Source organism: Nanorana parkeri, unplaced genomic scaffold, assembly GCF_000935625.1.
Source record: "Nanorana parkeri isolate BGI_ZX_2015 unplaced genomic scaffold, ASM93562v1 scaffold1433, whole genome shotgun sequence".
In the NCBI taxonomy this organism is placed as follows: Eukaryota; Metazoa; Chordata; class Amphibia; order Anura; family Dicroglossidae; genus Nanorana; species Nanorana parkeri.
Window position 1 is genome coordinate 167,160 of NW_017307701.1, and position 21,434 is coordinate 188,593.

Consider the following 21,434-nt stretch of genomic DNA (forward strand, 5'->3'; position numbering starts at 1 on the left):
AAAAAAACTGACAATAGTTTTAACCTTCTTTATTTTATCCAAAACAGAAAAAAAAAAAATCTATTTTAACTTTGCAAATACTTTCATGATTTTGATGTGGGCCCCAACACACCTAGTTATGGATCTAAACAATACTTTGATAATTCCAAAGTGCAAGTGATCCTGCTATTTTTCTGATGATGGTTTTAATACTCTAGAAACGTGTCAGCAAATCCTTCCTTCAATAAAGCCTATGCAAAAATTGCAGAACATTTTTCCAGTTATCATATTATGTCCATGTTTTTTCCCCTTTAGCCCAGAATAAGCTATGAGGATCATCTGAGACACACAAGAGACACACAAGTAAGGCAGTCAGCTCACTCAGCAGTTGAATCACAAGAGAGTTACGCAATCTGACACGTGATAGTGTGAGTAAAGTTGTTTTATCAGTAGAGTACAAAGTTTCTATACACGCTGGTAGCTACTGCAACAAATAGAGCCAAAGGCTGATTTACTTTTTTCTTATCACTGTGTGAATGTATGAAAGTTATGGGGGAACAAAAAGTACATTTTGTTTAATCTCACAAAGCAAGAATTGTTTTTTTTTTTTTGTAAATTACTTATAGCTCAACTCTAGGCACAGCTATATACAGTGGTACTTCGGTTAACGAACTTAATTCGTACCACGATTCTGGTCGCGAACTGAATCAAACTGTGATCAGACCGCAATCTCGACTAGAGGAAGCCACTACCAGTGTCAGAGCAGGGAAGATGGCTGTGGTTGTGTTCGTCAACTGATGCAGAGTTCGAGAACGGAAGCAAAATTTTGCTGAACTTCTTGTTCGTGAACCAAAATTATTCACGAATAGAAGCGTTCGTGAACCGAGGTACTGCTGTATATGGACATAAACCCTCTAATTTTCTTTTTCTACTGCAGGAGCTGGTGGCAGACAACAGTTCTACTATTGTGGACCTTAGGGTGCCATAGCAACAGGGATGCCAGGTGGCCAACACAGCCACGGCTCGGCAAGGAGAAGAGGGGTGGCACAGGCTTCAGCTTTTCCTCGGATCCCCGCTGCTCTCACCCCACCTGTATTGGCAGAAGCAGCGGGGATACGAGGAGAAATGGAGCGCTGCAGCCGGTGGGGGGAGGGAGCTGTCATCCAGGATAGCCGAGCGGTGAGAAGAGACAGCTGCTTGGCCAGGATCTGACAGCCGGCAGGTCTCTCCTCACCGCTCGGCCATCCTGAAGTGACAGTGCTCCTTCCCCCCCACCCAGCTGGCTTCTGCGTTTAGGATGGCAGAGCTGAGGATCGGTATATATCACTGATATTTACCGATCCTCTGGTGATCACTCCAATGTTTGTAATCAACTGGTGACACATAGTACTATGTTTTCCCAGTTATGTATGAACAGGAAATGCTTTACATCACTTCCTGTTCATGCATGAGTTTCTCAATGGGTGGAAGCACTCACTATAGAGGCTTCTACCTATTCATAACTGGATGTGAATATTTTACTATCACCAGTTTCTGAATGAATGGGCAGCCTCTGCACTTAGTGCTTTTCATTCACTTAGAACAGATGCTGCAGAAAAAGAGATTGAGGACTCTGCATCCTCAATTTCATTTTCTATTTCAGAAGGAAATTTAAACCCCTAATATTTCCCTGAAGCCCCCCCAACATAAGTATCATATCATGTACCGGCACAGGAACTGCTACACTATCTCCAATTATTACATTACATCTGTGTATCAGGTCGATATTCCTCTAAATGGAAGAGTATGTGCACCATCCAAAATGTGTTTTGGACGAAATGAACGGTAACTAAAAATGTTTTCATTAGTTTCGTCAAACGAAACAAATTTTAATGCTATTTTGGATTTGCCCACCAGCACATTCTGCGCATGCGCCTGCCATCCTGGAGGCGGGGTCACATGACGTCACATGATACCGCTGGTGTGTGGCGTCGGGTGACATCACACGTCTGTTGGGGGGGGCACAATTTTCAGTTCTTGCCTCAGGCGCAAAAAGAGCTAGCTACGGCTCTGAGGTTAGACATGACCTTTATAACTGGTCCTCGAACACCTTTACATGGTTTGGCTGGAATATTATCCTTAAAATTAATGTTCTCCCAAGGCTCCTTTATCTGCTACAAACCTTACCTGTGCGTATTCCGACTTGCTTTCTGAAAAAGATGAGGTGGGAGTTTGGTAAGTTTCTTGGGCCCACAAATGTCACTGACAGAGTAATCTACTTCTGGCCCACCCTAAAAATAGGGGAGGCATAGGCTTTCCGCACTCTGTTACGTACCATAGGGCATTATATATGGCCAGAATGTTGGACTGGTGCAAAGGGGTCCTGAAAAAGCGGTGGATCTTGTTCGCTAATCCCTCTAGGGGGTCTTTTTTGGCTGGATAGAAACTCTACCTGTCAAGTTCGATCTCATCCGCTTATTGGGGCCACTCTGGATGCGTTTTGGAATGACCGTCAGTGTCTTTTAACGGAACTATGCCCTTCCTTAATGACACCTAGGCTCTCACTTATTCCATAGACACATTTGCACCCCTTGCTACACATAAAATTAAGCCTGGACTGCTGCATTCCTGGCAAACAGACAACACCAAAAGTTTCAAAAGGCATAGCTGTGGTCTTGAGTGTAGCGTAAAACTAAACCCCTGAAAAACTTCACCCTGTATAAATCTGCCTAGGACATTCCCAATCATTTAAAAAACGAGATAAATGTGATTCGTGATAAGATCTCCACTGTTAAGATATCTCCCCACTTAACATGTCTACCACCACATTCAATACTTTCCTCTTTTAACCCTGTTACTACAAAGGAGGTTGCAATTTTTTTCTCTGATGCCCAGCTAACCACCTGGCCCCTGAACCCCATTCCCTCCAACTACTTTGTTCACCTTCTTGGTCTATTCTATACTTTCTAACTTACATCTTCAATCCTCTCTACTGGTATCTTCCCCTCCCCTCTACAACATACTCTGGTCACCTCCATACCTAAAAAGGTCTTGCTGAACTCCCAGTCTGAACAACTTAAGACCCATCCCCTTGCTCCCATTTATCTCCAGACTTATAGAACACTTGAAACTTTAGATTTTTATTAAATTATAAAATATCTGCAATACAACAATGCAACAATGTTTACTACATTCAAAAATTGGATACAGGTTTGGATGTTAGCACTTATAAGACTTATACAACATCCTCTACTAAACCTTAGAATTCTTCCACCTGTGGGTCGAGAATGTCAAAATGGTCACAACGGAATGTAGCTGTAATTAAACCTCCCTATGTGAATCCCACAGTGAAAGTATCCATGTCAATCAACATTTCCAACAGTAGAATAACTCTGAGAAGGAACATACTATACTAGAGTGTATCTATCAGGGAAGGGGTAGGAACAAATGGGTGGGGAGATGACAGAAGGAAGGATCCTTACATATAAGGAAGGGCATGGGATAAGAATGACAGAGAGGAGGAGCTATGGGTACACAAACAATGAAGTAGTGGCACAACGTGAAACCTAGTAACGTCTCTTACTTTAAGTATTTTGTTTAGAAAACCTGATCCATGAATCCCATCTCTTATGGAAAAGGTTCTCAGAGTTCACTCTATAGGCAATTATTCTTTCATAGTGACAGTTTGAGGACACTCTATGAATTACGTCTGTAATGGTTGGAATGATGGGGCATTTCCAGTTGCAAGCTATGAGAGTCCTAGCTGAGAATAGTATATGCAGGATCACTGATCTATACTTAGGAGGGTATTTGTCAATAGAGATACTTAATAGCGCCATTTCAGGTGAGAACAAGGATTCTATTCCAGTAAATGTGTGAATAATGTCTGAAATAGAACTCCAAAAGACCTTTATTCCACTACAGGACCAAAATATATGGTATAAATTACCTACATGTCCACACTCCCGCCAGCACAAGGGGGATGTGGTCGGGAATATTTTAGATAATCTAAATGGGGTGAGATACCATCTGGTCATTATCTACTAATAGAGAAGCATAATAGTAATGCTTTAGATTTGGGAGCCCCATTCCCCCTTTATTTTTGCTGCGCCACATAGTCGTGCGTCTCACTCTGCTTTTTTTCCCCTTCCATATATAACCATCAATTATACGCTGCAGCTGTAAAAAGAATGATGCTGGAAGTAAGATAGGGATGGTCCGGAAATAATATAGGATTCTAGGAAGTATGAACATTTTAAATGACGAAATTCTCCCTATCCACGACAACTCAAATTTGGCAATCCGGGTCAATTCAGATTTTACAGACTCTATAAGGGGCAGGAAATTACTCTTATAAGTATTTTTGGATGATGATGTGAGTTTAATTCCCAGGTATGGGATCTGTGACCTATCCCATTTGTATAGATAGTCAGCCTGCAGAGCATTCATATCAGATTTTTTCATATGAAGTGGTAGGATAAGTGACTTTCCTGCATTAACCTTGTAATAGGATAAGTTGCTGAACATTTGAAGAGTATTCTGTACCGCAGCCAGGGAAGAAGCCGGCTTAGAGTGTGTGAGGATGATATCATCCGCAAAAAGGCCAATTTTGTGGACCTGGTGTCCCACCTGGATTCCTTCTATTAGCGGATTGTTTCTAATGGCCATTGCTAAGGGTTCCATGATAAGTGAGAAAATAATTGGTGAAAGTGGACAACCTTGTCTTGTACCATTTGTTATAGCGAGTGGGTTAGACATCAAATTGGACGAATATACTTGGGCTGTGGGTTTAGTGTATAATGCTAATATTGCCGAGAGAATATGCCCCCCCATGCCAAATTTTTGGATTACCCTAGACATATAGCCCCAATGAATACGATCAAACGCCTTCTCTGCATCTACAGCCAGAAACAGGGAAGGCATTTTCCGCACCTCTACATATTTGATGAGGTTAAGCATTCTTCTGGTCCCATCTGAGGCCTGACAGCCTCGGACAAATCCGACCTGGCCCGGACCTATTAGGAGTGAAGTAATGGGCAATAGTCTCTCGGCAATGAGCTTAGCATATAACTTAATATCCGTGTTGATAAGGGATATAGGTCTATAATTTTCAGTGTTAGCCGGCTCCTTGCCTGGTTTGGGCAGAGTAACAATAATAGATCTTAACGACTTATAGAACACTTAAGCTGGCCTGCTGAACAACGAAAATATAACAGATTCCACCATCAATGCTTACCAGTGTGGATGGAGGAATCCTTTGCGATTTTCAATGTATTCTGACAGCAGCCAACTACTGCTGTCAGAATACCCGAACGGAGTTTGTAGCTAATTGGCTGAAAGCTCCGTTCAGCAGAGAATTTCCAACCTGCTCCTTCAATCAGCTGATCGAAGGATGCCAGGTGGAAGGGTGCAGACAGCGGCACCCACTGTGTGAATTTCATCTGGTTCATGCGTGTATACCCTACTTAAGTCTACAACAGTCTGAGCTCCAGTTTTAATGATAACAACCTTCTCGACACCTTACAGTCTGGCTTTCACCCGCAACACTCCACAGAAACTGCCCTACGAAATTTTGCTAACTGCTAAAACCAATGGCCATTACTTCTTACACATAATGTTAGATAGTTCTGCTGCCCTCCATTCAGTTGACCATACACTCCACTTCAACAAAACTCCACTCCCTTGTCCTCCAAGACTCTGCTCTTTCCTGGTTCTCATCCTACCTATCTAATTGCTCATTCAGTGTCACCTTCATCTAGGTCCTCTCGCCCCTTCCTTTTTTCATAGGGGTCCCCCAAGCCTCTGTCTATCTAAACCTCCTCCCTTGGTCAGTTGATAACCTCCCATTGCTTCCAATACTATCTCTATGCTGATGAAACCCATATCTATCTCTAACTGACATATCAGTTTAGATATCACACCACTTCCTAAAACATAATCTTTCCAAAACTGATTTTATAATATTTCTTCCCCCACTCCCTCAACCCCATCCCACCTCCCCTGACCTTTCCATCGAGACCAATATTCAGTCCCTCCCATCATGCCAGGATGCTAGTTGTAATCCTGGACTTTTCAGCCCCACATCCATTAACTTTCCACATCATGCTGCCTTCTCCTACATAACATTTTAAAAATACTCCTCTTAACCAATGACACCATCAAACTACTAAAGTTCCCTCCCTGAACCTCTCCCAACCCCTGGAAATCCCTACCTCAATCTGTCTGGCTATCTCCTACTCTGTCCTGCTTTAGGTGATCCCTAAAAACTCATCTCTTCAAGGACGCCTATCCCGCCTCAACCTAACAACTGTACTTTTACTTTCTCCAGCAACTCATCCCCATCCATCAACCTATCCCCACAGTGTTATTACCTTTTTTGTAGGGTTTCTTATAGTGCTGCATTGCCCTTTAAATTAGGCTATTTGACTCTAGAACGCAATCGAACAAAAACAAATATGTAAATTAATGTTGAAACTATAATCTGTATATTCCAGTTGCCCACACTGACCACTGAGATGATCAAAAAGAGAAACACATCATATAAAGACTTTAATAAAGTAGTACATTAAACAACCAAATGACTAACTAAATGAGGCTAATGAACCTTTTGAAATGACATGATATTGAGTTTTTATCCTTTGGAATATTTCTTTTTTATTAAAATGTACTTTAAATCTAAATTATTAGATTAATTTAATATGAGCAGCAATTTACTGTACTCAGACAAGTACTTTCCCTTTTACTGTGCTCCGACACAGCGTCTAGATACATGCCTAAACAGCAGAAAGCAAGTAGATGGAGAGAGAACTTTGTACTTGGCTATGGAGGTATTGGTGAAATGGAGAAGGTATATAGTTGGGTGGTCACCTAGGTCACCCATGGTGAGCTGCTTCAGGACATCCTGGACAGAGTCCCAGAAATGCCGAATCTTGGGGCAGTACCAGAAGACATGGGACATCGTCCCCGTCTCGGATTCACATCTCCAGCAGGTGGAAGGCACCAGTGGGTTGATCCTGTGTACCTTATACCACTTGAATAAAATCTTGTAGCCTTGTTCCTGGAACTGGTTAGCAATGGATGCCTTGTGAGCAAAGAGCAAGATTTTTTCCCATTGTACATCTGAGAAGACCTGACCCAACTCAGTTTCCCATTGCCAAAGGAAAGGAGGACAGTAGCCCTGGGGAGGAGACGACAACAGCCTGTAGATGAAAGCAATAACGTGTCACGCCGGTTGCCCCTGTCTGCACAAGGTCTCAAAGGGCGTCAGGCCCCTGACTGGGTAGGCGGAGCGTGGGATAGACATGAGAAAATGTCAGAGCTGCAGTGTCGTCCAGTCAGAAAGGGGAGAAGCCGCCAGCGCACGGATTGAGGGCTGAGAGAGCCATTGATGACCGGCAAAGAGGTCCAGTAGGCGGAATTTGTTAGCTAAGTATAGCCCTCATAAACGGGCATCATCCATGCCGGATGGCCGCCAAAGGCCGCGTCACCCAGCACAGGAGTCATGGGGGAGGGAAATGGAGAGACAGAAGAAGTCCTACATGTTTCTCCTGCTGTCCGCAGGGTAGCTCCGATAGTAGGGTGAGAGACTAAGGATGGAGGGAGTGAAGCAGTTATCCATGGCAAGGCCTCGATGAGCACGTTGTGTTCCTCTAGTTCCCTGTTAACCCATTGTTTGCAGTCTGGACCGCTCGTTCAGTCCACCACTCTAGCGAGGTGAATGGACATATAGTATAGGGAGGTTCCAAATACCACTGTGGCTATCCACTGTGTCACTCTGATGAAGGATCCCTGTGAGAACCCGAAATGTTAGCACCGTATGACATGATGTGACTTTCTTCACAAAATAAAATATATCAATGGATTATTGATATTTGAATTCCCAAGTGTGTGCGGGTGATATTTTTGTATCTACTATAGTATAGGGAGACGGCTGGAAAACCGCCCTTCCTTACCGTTTAGGCATAAAGAGGATGTGGTGCCCTATTATAGGGGAGCGACCCGCCCAGATAAAGGTGGTAAACAGTGAAAAACACAGATGGAAGACGGATAGTGAGGGCTTGCATGAGAAACAGCAGCTTCGGGAGAATGGTCATCTTAATTGAGTGCCAGACAACGTCAGGTACAAAAAAATTCCCCAGCCTCAACCTGCCAGCCAGCCTGCAACCAAATTTTTTTTTTTGCATTTTTGATTGCTGGGCCTCCAGTGCGTCCCTGCACCTTATTAGGAGGAGTTGGCTACCTCCAGGTACACCTGCATGTAATTTATCAACTTCATTAATATGCTCACACTTGGAGACTCGGATACATAGAGTTAGGACCACATTTTGCAGAGCTGCCTTGGCGCAGCAGTGTGGCTTCTACATATTTTTGGCCAAAAGTTTGTGCAACTAAAACCTCTGATTTTAACGCATACTGTTGACAGGGCTACTTGTTTGGTTGCAGGCTGGCTGGCAGGTTGAGGCTGGGGAATTTTTGTGTTTTGTATTGTTGTAAGCCTTCCCAATGTGCGCCCTGCTATAAAGGCCGCTTATAGATTCATGCATGTACCATTTTTTTCTAGTCCAACGTCAGGTACAAACCCTGGCAGCGGGTCAAACAATGCCTGGCTAATGTGGAGGAGTAGAGGTGCATAATTAAAGTCATAGGGATGGGCGAGGTCCGGCGTAAGCATAGGCCCTAGGTATTTAATGTGGGTCGTGGCCCAGTGGAACTGGAAACGAGTCCTAAGCAAGGAAACTGTCGCTGCTGGTAAGGTAAGTAAGGTAAGGGCTTGTTCACACCATTTTCTGGTCCAGATCTGCGAACGCGGTGCAATGCGGTTAGCACATTTTTGACGTATTTTACCGGGTTACAGTTATTTTTTAGCGGGTTCCAGTATGCAGATTTTTGCACTGAGGTCCAGCCTCTCCTTACGAGTACTTCCCTTTGTTTGTGTATGCAAAGCTGATGATCAGACATGTATCTCATGTTTGTAGGCATGGTATTGGTGCTGGCTACAGCAATCTTCAGACAACGAGCTTGCAGGAGACGTCGTTATTGGGTACACCCGATCTTGAGGCTCAGGGACTCCAAGGGTCAATTTTGGAGTTTATATGAGGATTTGCGAGCTCACCCGGATAATTTTTTTTCCCTTTACTCGTATGGCTATGGAAAGGTAATTGGCATGTTCCAAATGTTTGTAGTTAATGTGTTTTCTAACACAATTATGTGTTGCTAACATAGCTGCGCCCGCTCCATCGTGCAATGCTTGGTAGATGACAATGTCTAGTCTCCATTGCATAATGTATTTAGGAGTTGTCATCACTTCCCACACGTAACCTTTTATTTTTTAGCTTTGACTCGCTCCTATTGATGTTGACACCTGACCTACAGCGTATGGACATTGGTTACCGTAGGCCAATATCACCTACAGAGCGTCTCATCATTACATTATGGTCAGTGATGTGTCCAAGATATATATGATATAATGTGTGAGTACAGTATGCACTATTAACCACCTCCCGTCCATGACCGTTCCGGAATGGCCGGACAGGAGTCTTGTAGGAGCGGGAGGGCGTCTTAAGACTCACATGAGTGGGGAAACGGTCAGCATGTAAACAGCCAGCAGTGGCTGTTTACATTCAAGCGATCGGGCATCTCTAGAGAAGCCCGATCTCTTGTACAAGCTGTGGGTACTAGCTGTGCGCCCCCGTACCTCCGTCACCGCCATCCTCGTTGCCGCCGCTTTCGGTCCCGAGACCCGCTGAGCCCAGTGCGTCTGGGACCGGCACGGCGACGCTGTCAGTGAGATCAAAGGGAGATCAGTACCCCACCTCCCTTTGATATCTTCTCGGTCCCTGAATGCAGAAAGTGATGTACATTACATCACTTCCTGCATTCAGTGTCACTCTCCTGTACAAAACACCGGTGAGAAGCTGATGAAGCAGATATCTGCTTCATCAGATTCTCTGGGGGTCCCTAGGTGACATTAGGGGTCTTAGAGACCCCCGATGTCTCCATAAAGAGGACCTGTCATGTGAATTGCCTATCACATAGGGGATTTCTTAGTCCCCTATGTCAGGACTCAAAATTGGAAATTTGGGTCTCCAAGTACCGGTCTGCGGCCCAACTCCGGCCCGCGAGCCGGTACTATGTGGCCCACAGCCAGCTGACATGTCAGGCAGACCGCGTACCTGACTTGCGGGAGCATCTCCACAGTCTGCATCTGTGTTGGATGCAGACCGCAGAGCAGCTCCTGTCAGCTCTGGCTTCCTTTGGCCGGAGCTCTGACAGTTCTGAGCTCCGGCCCAAAGAAAGAATGTATGTGAGCAGGTTCGATCCCTGGTTATCTGGGGGATGATAGTGAAGTCTGCTGCAGATCTCTCTCTTCACTCACAGATAAACCAGGGATCGATCCTGCTCGCCAGCCTCCTCCCTGCAAAGACGTGAACAGGTGAGGGGGCTGGGGGGAAGGGGTTGAGTGTATTATAATTTTGCGTGGGGGGTTAATAAGGGGAGGGGGGTATATTATTCTTTGTGTGTGGGGGGTTAATAAGGGGGGGGAGTGTATTATTTTATGTAGGGGGGGTTAATAAGGGGGAGCGTATTATTTTATGTGTGGGGGTTCGTACGATAATCAGCAGGTGTGTGGACACCTATAGTGTATGTGTATATTAGGCCTCATTCACACCTACAGTATATTTCAGGTGTGATTAGAGATACCTGTGTCAGGAACTTGCGTTTTCCTGCAGCAGGAATCCCTAATCTGCCGTTTACAAGCGGCAACTATTATAAGATAAGAATTATCATAAGATTATTTAAGAGGGTGTGTTTAGGGGCGGAGTTAAGGCCGGGGCAGGGTAAGGGTTAGGTGGGGCAACTGGTGGCTAGTGACTCTTAAGGCCTGGCTAGTAGCTCAGGACTTTAAATTTTGAGCCCTGCCCTATGCGATAGCAAGAAAGTTAAGTGTAAAAAAAAAGCATAAATAAATAGTCACAAATAATAAAAATGTAAAATAACACAATTTTTTTTTTAAAGTCCCCCCGCCCCCCACATACACAAGCAAACATGCGTAGGGTGTGCCAAAATGATACAATTTAGGGAACTTTTTTGTTATATAGTAAAAAATAAAAACCAGAGTGGTGATTATATACCACCAAAAGAAAGCTCTATCTGTCCCCAAAAAATGGTATAAAATTCATTTCAGTACAGCGTTGCATGACGGAATAAACGTCAGTCAAAGTACCGCAGCGCTGAATACTGAAAAATGGCCTGGCCAGGAAGGGGGTGTAAACACCTGGTCTTCAAGTGGTTAATGAAATTCAAATTAGGGATGGACCGATACCGCTTTTTTGGTATCGAGTACTGATATTTTTTTTTTCCGGTACTTGCATATAAAGTCCCATTAAGGAAGCCAGGCGGCGTGTTATGACTTGCCACCTAGCTTCCTGATTAGCTGGGAAGCCGGGCGGCGTGTAAAGACTTGCCACCCGGCTTCCCGATTAGCAGGCCAGCCGTCTCCATGCTCCCTCATCACCAGGTGTTGAGAAAGCATGAAGCCGACATGCTGGCCAATCATGGAGCCAGGCAGCATGTAAGGAATCGCTGCCTGGCTTCCTGATACCGGTGTTGTGTCGAACAGAATTCGGCACAACAACGGAAATTCGGGTATAGGGCTAGGCATCGGAGCATTTTGGTGAGCACAAGTACACGCCAAAATACTCGGTTTTGTCACTGATCGGTGGATCCCTAATTACAATGTTGCTGCAATTCTTGTTTTCAAGCTACCGAAAGCTCAGGCCATGAATGTATGTCATAAGATGTCTGTAGCTTGAAACCAACAATTGCAGTAACATCTCAGTAATATTATTCCTCGTGGGCGATTCCCTCTGACCGGAAGAGACACAAGGGATCATTGACAGCTTCTGTGCCAAACAAGACTCCGTGTGGCGTGTCTGGACATGCTGCCTGGCTTCTGGATTGCCTGGAAATCTGGCTCAATGCCCCCTCGTGTCACACTACAGGACTGGCTGTCCAATCAGGAAGCCGGGGGACTGACCCAGAGCTGCCATGTGGCTGCCTGATTGTTCAGGAAGGCAGGCTGCCCCAAAGTGTGTTGCGAGGGAACACAGAGCCTAATTCCCAGCTACCCAGGAAACGACAAAGAGGCAAATCATGGCAAACTTAAACATTCTTTGTTAAAATCCACGGGAGACAGAATTATTTTGGCAAAGTTTCCGAACGGTTTAGGTGCTATAGATGGGAAACACATCCGCATAACAATGCCCCCAATGACTGGAAGTAAATATTTCAATTTATAAAAAATATTTCTCGTTGGTCCTACTGACCGTGGCAGATGCTGATTATTGTAAAGCAAATATGTTGCGCTCGGTCTATGTGAACCAACTACACACTAAAATGTTAATAAACAAATCTGTGTAAAATTACGACAATCCGTTTGAAAAAATTGATGCAAGTGGATTATTTACATATGACTAGAAGGTTCAACACGCAAACATAATAAAAATAATAAAAATCAACACTGGAACCTTCAGAATTAGTGCCAGTGATCAACCTCATTGGTTCGGCATGTATATCTCAAACATGCGAACCTCTGGCTGGCGATGTAGTAAAACAACACAGAAAACTTAAATGTCGGGTATAGTATCGCCCAGCCATAACTACATGTTAGCCTGGGAAAAAGATCTAGGTTGTCCCATAGATGAGGACAGATGGAACACCATCTGGGAAATGACCAAATCAAGCTCTCAAAGCATGCAGGCCCTGGAAACTAACTACAAGCTTCTATATCGTTGGTACTTGGTACCCAGTCCCAGGTCACGATGGGCAATGCTTCCGAGGCTGCGGAGAAGTGGGTACCTACATGCACGTATGGTGGCACTGCCCTGTCGTGCGGACCTTCTGGAATAGAGTTTTTGCCTTTTTGTCAACAGTCACAGCCCTCACATTAACGCCTGACCCAAAAGTGGCTCTTCTCAACATGCCACACCAAAACAGCACAAATTCCTACTCCACGGCCTCACAGCGGCTAAACAGGTAGTGGCGAAGTCTTGGCAATCCACCACTGTGCCTTTCGCAGAATTGGAACGTAGAATTCACTGGTTTTTTATCAACGAGCGCCTCACGGCACGGTTGCTAGACAAGGTCTCGCGGTTTGAGATGGTCTGGGACCCATGGATCCAACATCTATAAACACACGCATTTGATGCCAGCCTGCTAGCACTCTGACCTAGTGATCCCTCAAAAAACACCCTGCACCGATGTAATAGGACCCCCTCTCAGTCAGGTCTCCCTTAGCCCTCATCTGTAATGAACTGCTGAAACCCAATTCCTACCCTGTCTATGAAATCCTTTTCCTTGAAAGAATGAGGAGGGTTTTCTTGGAGGATCAAGTACATTCCGTACTAATTTATCTTTTATATTGTATACTATTCTTGGCCTTGCTGGGAATAGTGGTCCTAGGATTTTATCTTTTTCAAGAAGCGGCCAGTGTTTGTGGAGGATGTGTTCCTCTTCCTTATATTGTGTTGAAAAGTTCGTAATGAACAGAGTATGCTGTTCTTCTTTTTGTCTCCTGATTTTTGTCTGGAGCATCTGTTCTCTGTCCAAGTTCGACACTTTCTTTTAAATTTTATCCAACTCTTGTTCTTTATAGCCTTTCTCCTGGAATCTGGATTTTATCTTCTGGGCTTGTTCTTCAAATTCTTCCCGTGATGTACAATTCCTCTTTATTCTTGCCAATTGTCCTTTTGGTATCCCCTTTAGCCAGGATGGGTGGTGGGTATACCCATGGGTATATAGCCATTTCTGTCCGTCGATGTAAAAAATGTTTTAGTGGTTAACTTATCATCTTTCCCTCGGATTGTCAAATCCAGGAAATGAATGGCCTCTTTAGTGTGAGTGTGGGTGAAGTTGATACCTTCTGTATTTTGGTTAAGTAATCTGAAGAAATCTTCTAGTGAGGATTCTGAGCCTTTCCAGATCATGATCACGTCATCTATATATCTTTTCCAGATTACTAGGCCTAGCCACTTTTTCTCATATATGGCATTCTCCTCCCATTTTGCCATAAATAAGTTCGCAAGACTAGGGGCAAATTTAGCCCCCATTGCTACCCCTTTTATTTGGGTGAAGAAATCTCCTTGATACCAGAAATAATTATTCTTTAGTGCAAAGTCCGTACATCGTATGAGGAAGGCGATCTGATCCTTTTCCAAGTCTGCAAAGTTCTTTAGACCCCACTTTATAGCTTCTATTCCTCTGTTGTGGGGTATATTTGTATATAAGGAGCCTACATCCGTAGTTGCTAAAATCATATCGCCTTCATACGTTATTTTGGACAGGTTTTTTATGATATCTCCACTGTCCCTCAGGTAGGCTTTTGTGCTTTTTACTAGCGGTTGTAGAAACCAATCTATGTATTCTCCCAAGCGTGCTAGGATGGAGTCTATACCGCTCACTATTGGTCTTCCTGGTGGGTTTTCCAGACTTTTGTGTATTTTTGGTAGCATGTATATTACTAGTATCCTCCCTACGGCTCGGCTGAGCCGCTCGGCCATGATCGGGAGCTGTACGGGCTATTGTGAATAGCCCGTACAGCACCCCTTCGGTTCTACTGAAGTCTGTTAATGGAGAGCTTTATATCGTAAACCTCCCTACACAGAAGAAAATAGAATTATAGGTATTGGTGTGTAATGTCTATATGCGCACACCAAATACATTTGACTTATTCGATTTAATGCATTGGATACACCTGTGGAATTACCGTATAGTAGAGCTATATGCATTACTAAGAGGCATGGGCTCCTACAGTTATACATTATACATTTACGTACCAGAATGTTCTGTACCAGAATGTTCTGTACCAGAATGTGGAATTTTCGATCAGGTGTAATCGATGTTGTTGATTGTATTTGACAGACAAAGATTGGACAGTTTTTAAATAAATTACTAGTGGGAGGTGAAGACAGGATTCCTTTTTGAGAAAGTCATTGAAAGAAACATGTCAAAGGAAAACCTGCCTTCATCTCTCTTAGCTGAGTGCTGCTAACGCTCAAAAGCTCGATTTTTTCGTTGTTTCCGTGCATTTGAGTTCTTTTACGAAATAAATATTTGTGTTACTGCACTTAGATAGCCTCCTCTTTGTCTCCTTCAATTTTTCCATGTGGGACACCATTAGGTGAACGCCGCCATTCCGGGCGGCGAGGGATGAGGTGACCGAAGGAGAGATCCACGCCGATACTTGACAAGGAGATTAAGACAAGGAGAGGACATTAGAAGGGGTTGGAAAACCAGAACGTAAAAGACCTTTTTAACAAGGAGACCCTCTTGGGGAATTGTCAGTGAATGTTTGGAGGACTGCCGGACAGATTGATCAAGTGTCACTGAGAGAGGGAAGTTGCCCTTTCTTAAGTGCTATTCGTGGGATATGCATGTAATGATACATGCCCCTTGAAATGTCAGTTTCTTTGCTGTTATTATTTTAGAGTTTTGATTTATTTGCACGTTTTTTTTTTAAGGAGGATTGGAGGGCCACCACAGAGCCCCTTCTTCCTTCTCAAAGTTTGTTCACAGCTTGAATTAATATCATGGTTTAAATTTAAGTTTTCTGTGTTGTTTTGCTACATCGCTAACCAGAGGTTCGCATGTTTGAGATATACATGCCGAACCAATGAGGTTGATCATTGGCACTAATTCTGAAGGTTTCAGTGTTGATTTTTATTATGTTTGTGTGTTGAACCTTCTAGTCATATGTAAATAATCCACTTGCATCAATTTTTTCACACGGATTGTCGTAATTTTACACAGATTTGTTTATTAACACTTTAGTGTGTAGTTGGTTTCTGTGATATACAGATGCTGATTATTGCTTCATTTATGGGTTATGGCTCATATGGGAGTGGTAGTGATTCGGCCATTTTTAGGAATTCCAAGTTAGGTCAAGCTATTGCATCTCCGCAGGGAGAGACCATGGCCAGGAACCACCCAGCCTGCATATCCTTTTGTTTTAGTCTGTGATGAGGCTTTTGGGACAGGCAGACATATCATGCAGCCCTACTCACAACGGGGACTGAGTCACACTAAGCGCATATTTAACTATAGATTGTCACGTGCACAGAGAATGGTGGAGTGCACATAAGTGCTAATAAGTGGCATATATTGCATACAGCCATGCAATTTATCCCAGAGAATGCAACCAATGTTATTAAGGCGACATGTGTTCTGCACAATTATGTGTGGGAGAGAGATGGGTACAATTTTGATGACTCCTTACAACATTCCCTAGAACAGGCAGCATGGAGTGTTGGGAGGGGAAACATTAATGCCCTGAATATGAGAGATGAACTGGCCGGATATTTCCTGACCCCTGCTGGTGAGCTTTCCTGGCAGAAACAATTTGCCATGCATTTATGAAAAACATAGCTTGCTTACACCCCATGTTTTCCTTGTTCTAATCTGGTTAGGTAACACAGATTTTGACCCTTGCACAAGTTATTCTGTCTTTAAAATAAAAAATAAAAAAGTTTTTCTATCTGAATGTTTTGTTTGGTCTTTGGTTTGGGGAATGACAAGAGGCTACATTGGGGAGGGGAGTGGGTGGAAATTGGCTCAAATCTGTGCAGCACGTTGTGCTTATGTCCTTATGAGACCAGGCAATAGATAATGTCTATTTTCTAATGCTGCTTGGAGATTCCTCCCTCCCCCCAGTAGTGGCTGCAACTACATGTTTTGGGTACTGTATGTTGGAGTGGGGAGTGTGGGGGTGTCATATATGGATAGAGGGAACAAAAGAGCAATATACTGTACATTGCACAGAATGGGAAATCTTCCTGCAGCATAATAACCCCTAAATATGTACTACTTTATTTGGATAACATGACCAGCAAACAGTAAGGCAAAATACTAGATATGTGATATCACTCACCGCAGTCATGCTTTTGCACACTAGTGAATAAAGCAAAATCCTCATGGAGCATTGAGGCAATCTCTCCATTTCTAATTTTTCCTGTGCACATTCTTATATTAAGGATACCGAGGATCATAAAGGAGCATGCTCCACCAAACCCACAAAATGCTCAGTGTCCTGGGACATATTGGTCAACTGTACAGGGTTCCCTTCTGCTGCTCCACCACAAACAGGAAGTCCAACGGTAATGAGATCATCCAAAGTGGAGCAAAAATAAACGTTATTTTTTCAGTTAGCTGCAGTGTGGTGCGTTTCCTGTGCATTTTTTATGCGCTCGTACACGTTTCTGCGCGTTCCGGAGCAGAAAAAAATGTGACATGCAGTATTTTTGTGGTCTAGAATGGAAAGCATTGCGCTGGTGTGAACTGGAGTCCAGAAAACACATAGGGATACATTGCGATGCGTTTTTAGTGCAGGAGCTAACTGTTCTGGTCTGGACAGAATCTGGACATCGTGTGCACATGCCCTAATGGCTAGCGTGGCAGACTTAGAGAGGTTAACCCTAAAATTGGGTGCCGGTCACGTTCGGCTCACTATGCACCCGTAGATCAGCTAAGGAAGAAGCACTCTTGGACGCAGCCTGGTGAGATCTGGACGCAGCCTGGTGAGATCTGGACGCAGCCCTGCTGAGATCTGGACGCAGCCCTGCTGAGATCTGGACGCAGCCCTGCCGAGATCTGGACGCAGCCCTGCCGAGATCTGGACGCAGCCCTGCCGAGATCTGGACGCAGCCCGGCCGAGATCTGGACGCAGCCCGGCCGAGATCTGGACGCAGCCCTGGTGAGATCTAAACGCAGCCTTGGTGAGATCTGGACGCGGCCTTGGTGACATCTGGACGCGGCCTTGGTGACATCTGGACGCGGCCTGGTGACATCTGGACGCGGCCTGGTGACATCTGGACGCGGCCTGGTGACATCTGGACGCGGCCTGGTGACATCTGGACGCGGCCTGGTGACATCTGGACGCAACCTGGTGAGATCTGGACGCAACCTGGTGAGATCTGGACGCAGCCTGGTGACATCTAGGTGCAGCCTGGTGGGATCTGGACGCATCCTGGTGACATCTGGGCGCGGCCTGGTGGGATCTGGGCGCAGCCTGGTGACATCTGGACGCATCCTGGTGACATCTGGACGCATCCTGGTGACATCTGGACGCATCCTGGTGACATCTGGACGCAGCCCTGGTGACATCTGGACGCAGCCCTGGTGACATCTGGACGCAGCCTTGGTGAGGCAAGAGCAAGGAAATCCCAGGTAGAGATACAGAGATGCACCCTAGGGTACAAACAGTGCCAAAAAGATAAATACAAAATAAAACATTGAAAAAATTAACCACACTAATAAACCGTGACACTCCCGATAACCATCACACATTCCTTATGCGGGGAAGGCCCCTAAGCCCCTACCCCCCAGTGAGGGCAGCACAGTGAGGCAGATCTACAGTATTTACATACAAAATATAAGTATTTTGTTGCTACTATATAACAATTTGATACTAATAGGTTTTGTAGACTCTGCTGTGCTTCTGGAAACGTACTCTAATAGTAGAGCATACCAATGGGAACAATATTTTTTTGTTCAGGTTTAGGGAGATAGAGATTTTTTTTTATTGCAATAAAGTTGTCTTCTTTATTGTTATAGCTCTATCAAGTTGTTGTTTTTTACATAACTCTTCTGTCAATGTTCCTCTTATTTTAATGAGACTTATTTTGAGAAAATTAAAGGCTATAAGGACCCGTGTTTGCTCAAAAAGTCTGGCAATAAAGGCACAATTCAGTCTACATTGAGGAATATACCTTGGAACACATAATGGGACCACACACTACCATGTAAGTTTTTTTGGTTATATCTGGGAGTGCCTCTTCTTATCTCTTTGTGATGTGGAAGATGAATTTGAAGAAAGTGCAATACACAATACACCCCTATCAGCTTTTTATTGCTATCTGGGGCTTGGTTAGAGAAATCTGCCATCACTTCCTATCCAGCAGACAGCATTTGACCAGACAGGAAGTGAGGGCAACTCCCCAACAGCAACACAGGGAGAAAGAATAATGCCTGACTTTAGTAAAGTAGAGAAATGCTGGAATCCCTGTCAATTTTTGCTTTTATTTCTGTCTGTGTCCCTATTGTAGATTTTTCCTTACTTCCTCTCTAGTGAAACCACTGACATATGTAAGCATCGGCAATGGTATACTAAATCTAAGCTCTGCCTTTTCAGTTTGAATTGCTTGGTTTATTTTGAGGCCTTACTGTCAGTAAAGCAGCGGACTATCTGGAAGCATGGCCCAACATTTGTCGCTATGAGGGGGGGAGTTGGATGTGAGATAAAATCTTTCTAAACAAACTTTTTTTTTACCAAAAAAAGGTATATGGTCTTATGTCAAGTTTTCAATCATCAGAAAAGAAAATACATCACGGCACTCTGTGCTGAAGCAACTTATTTGTGTATTTAAACATCAGCAGTCACATCTGACATGCTTGCGCTAAAGATCGCTTTTTTACTTTTTTAAAAAGCACTCTTTAGTGTGAAACATGTCAGAGATGACCCCTGTTAATGGATGACCGGTCAACGTTTGATAATTTTACAGTGGCCCGCTGAGGGGGGACGTTGATTGTTTATATTTTAGATTGTTTTGATTTAATCATTTTAATTTAATTGTATTTAAAAATGCCTTCAAAATAAAATACAGTTACACCAAAAAATGAAAGCGTTGGAATTCACCTATTCCACCACCGAAAAACTGGGCGAGATTACGTTAAAATGTGTGACCACGTCACTGGTCACACATTCTAACGTAGTCTCAAACTTTGATAGATCACATGCCTACCTGTAATCATTTAATCAGAGAAATAGATTATAATAGGGAACATTAGAGTGTAATATTCCCCATTATAATCCACTTTTCTAATTACATAAAATAGCAGTACATAACAGAGAAATAGATTATAATAGGGAACATTACAGTGTAATATTCCCCATTATAATCCACTTTTCTAATTACATAAAATAGCAGTACATAACAGAGCAATAGATTATAATAGGGAACATTACAGTGTAATATTCCCCATTATAATCCACTTTTCTAATTACATAAAATAGCAGTACATAACAGAGCAATAGATTATAATAGGGAACATTACAGTGTAATATTCCCCATTATAATCCACGTCTAATGACATGATGTAAGACACCCCCCCCCTTCCCCCGCTCAGACTCACCCTTCCAGGAGCAGCAGCCAGGTGTCGATGTGTGCACTCACTGCAGGTAGCGGTCCGCGGAGCGGAGGTTGGGGAACACTGATATAGAGGGCTGAATCTTTTTGGCGGCAACAGACTTTAATCAGTAAAGGGTCTAACCCTTCCCTGCTCTATCCAAATAATTATGCCTTTGCCTTTACATACAAGTAGCATAGGGATTTCCATTTACCCATGGCTTTACTGCTAAACATACTTATTGATTCTGCCAGTAAAATGAGGGAGGTGGCACTTCCTGTATAAAGGTGGCAACGCTGTATGCAGCCACTCTAATTCTCCACAGCTTTGTCACTCAAGTCTGCAGCCTCAACTTCATTTTGTCACAGGCTCTACTTGACATGCAGGACGTGTGAGACTATGCAATGTTATGGTGGAACCGCCCACTGCAGGGGGCGATGCGTGTGACACACACACGTCTCCTGTGACTCCCCTCCCCTCCCGCCGCCTGTTACTATAGACGCGGCCGGGAGGGGAGGTGAGTCACAGGACCCGCCCCCTCACTGTGAAGCCCGTCTGCATTGCTTGACCTGGGCACCCCAGGTCTCCTGCTTGGTAAACCGGGACAGTGAAACCCAATGTGCAGGTGGATTCCTCCGCTGCCTGAGAAGATTGGCAGTGCTTGAATAATTCCAGTGCTTCCCTCACTCGGCACTACCAGCATAATGAAACCAGTGGAGTATCTCCTCTTGTCTCTTAGGTAAATGGTCACGGACTCCAATGCACACTCCAATATGTCACCTAGGAAGACACCAGGGGGAGTTTATCAATGAAATTGCGGCAGTTTTAGCTTCTTAGATCATTTTTTTATGTGCAAATTTGTCTTTTAACCTGTGCGTCTGTTTTGACTAGAGTTTGCACTATTTTTCCAATTGCATGTGTTTTGCGCAAGTTCGCAACTGTTTACATCTGCACTTTTTCTGCGGCTGTCTGAAACCGGAGCATCACCTAAGAAAACAATCGCAAATTAAGAAGTTCCCATGATCACTTCTCAAAGAAGTGACAGTTAGGCTTTTTGCCTGGAGTTACGAGTCTTCTTTCGTGGAGTCTATTGTGGACATTTTATTAGGATGTGTTTTTAGTATATTGTAATATTGTCATCTGTTTTCCTGTGTCGGGTTCAACCGAGGGACGATCTAGCAGAGCGTACTTGGGTTTATCGGGACCAGCGGTAAAACCATCAGTATTCAACCTTCTCATGGGCTTAGAGACGTGTTTGCGGTGTGTGTGGGCGTTTGCCGGTTTGTGAGTATCAAGCG

At 44.0% G+C, this 21,434-nt stretch overlaps 1 long non-coding RNA gene across 1 annotated transcript in view; it reads right to left on the reverse strand.

The window, feature by feature from the left end:
* Nucleotides 1-6,095, reverse strand: part of LOC108798225 — a 7,027-nt gene extending 932 nt beyond the window's left edge. Inside the window, exons 1-2 of the long non-coding RNA XR_001941937.1 lie at nucleotides 6,083-6,095; nucleotides 1,879-1,881 (exon numbers count right to left, since the gene is read on the reverse strand). This is a non-coding gene — a long non-coding RNA (uncharacterized LOC108798225). The remainder of the gene's footprint in view (nucleotides 1-1,878; nucleotides 1,882-6,082) is intronic.
* Nucleotides 6,096-21,434: the final 15,339 nt, after the last annotated feature.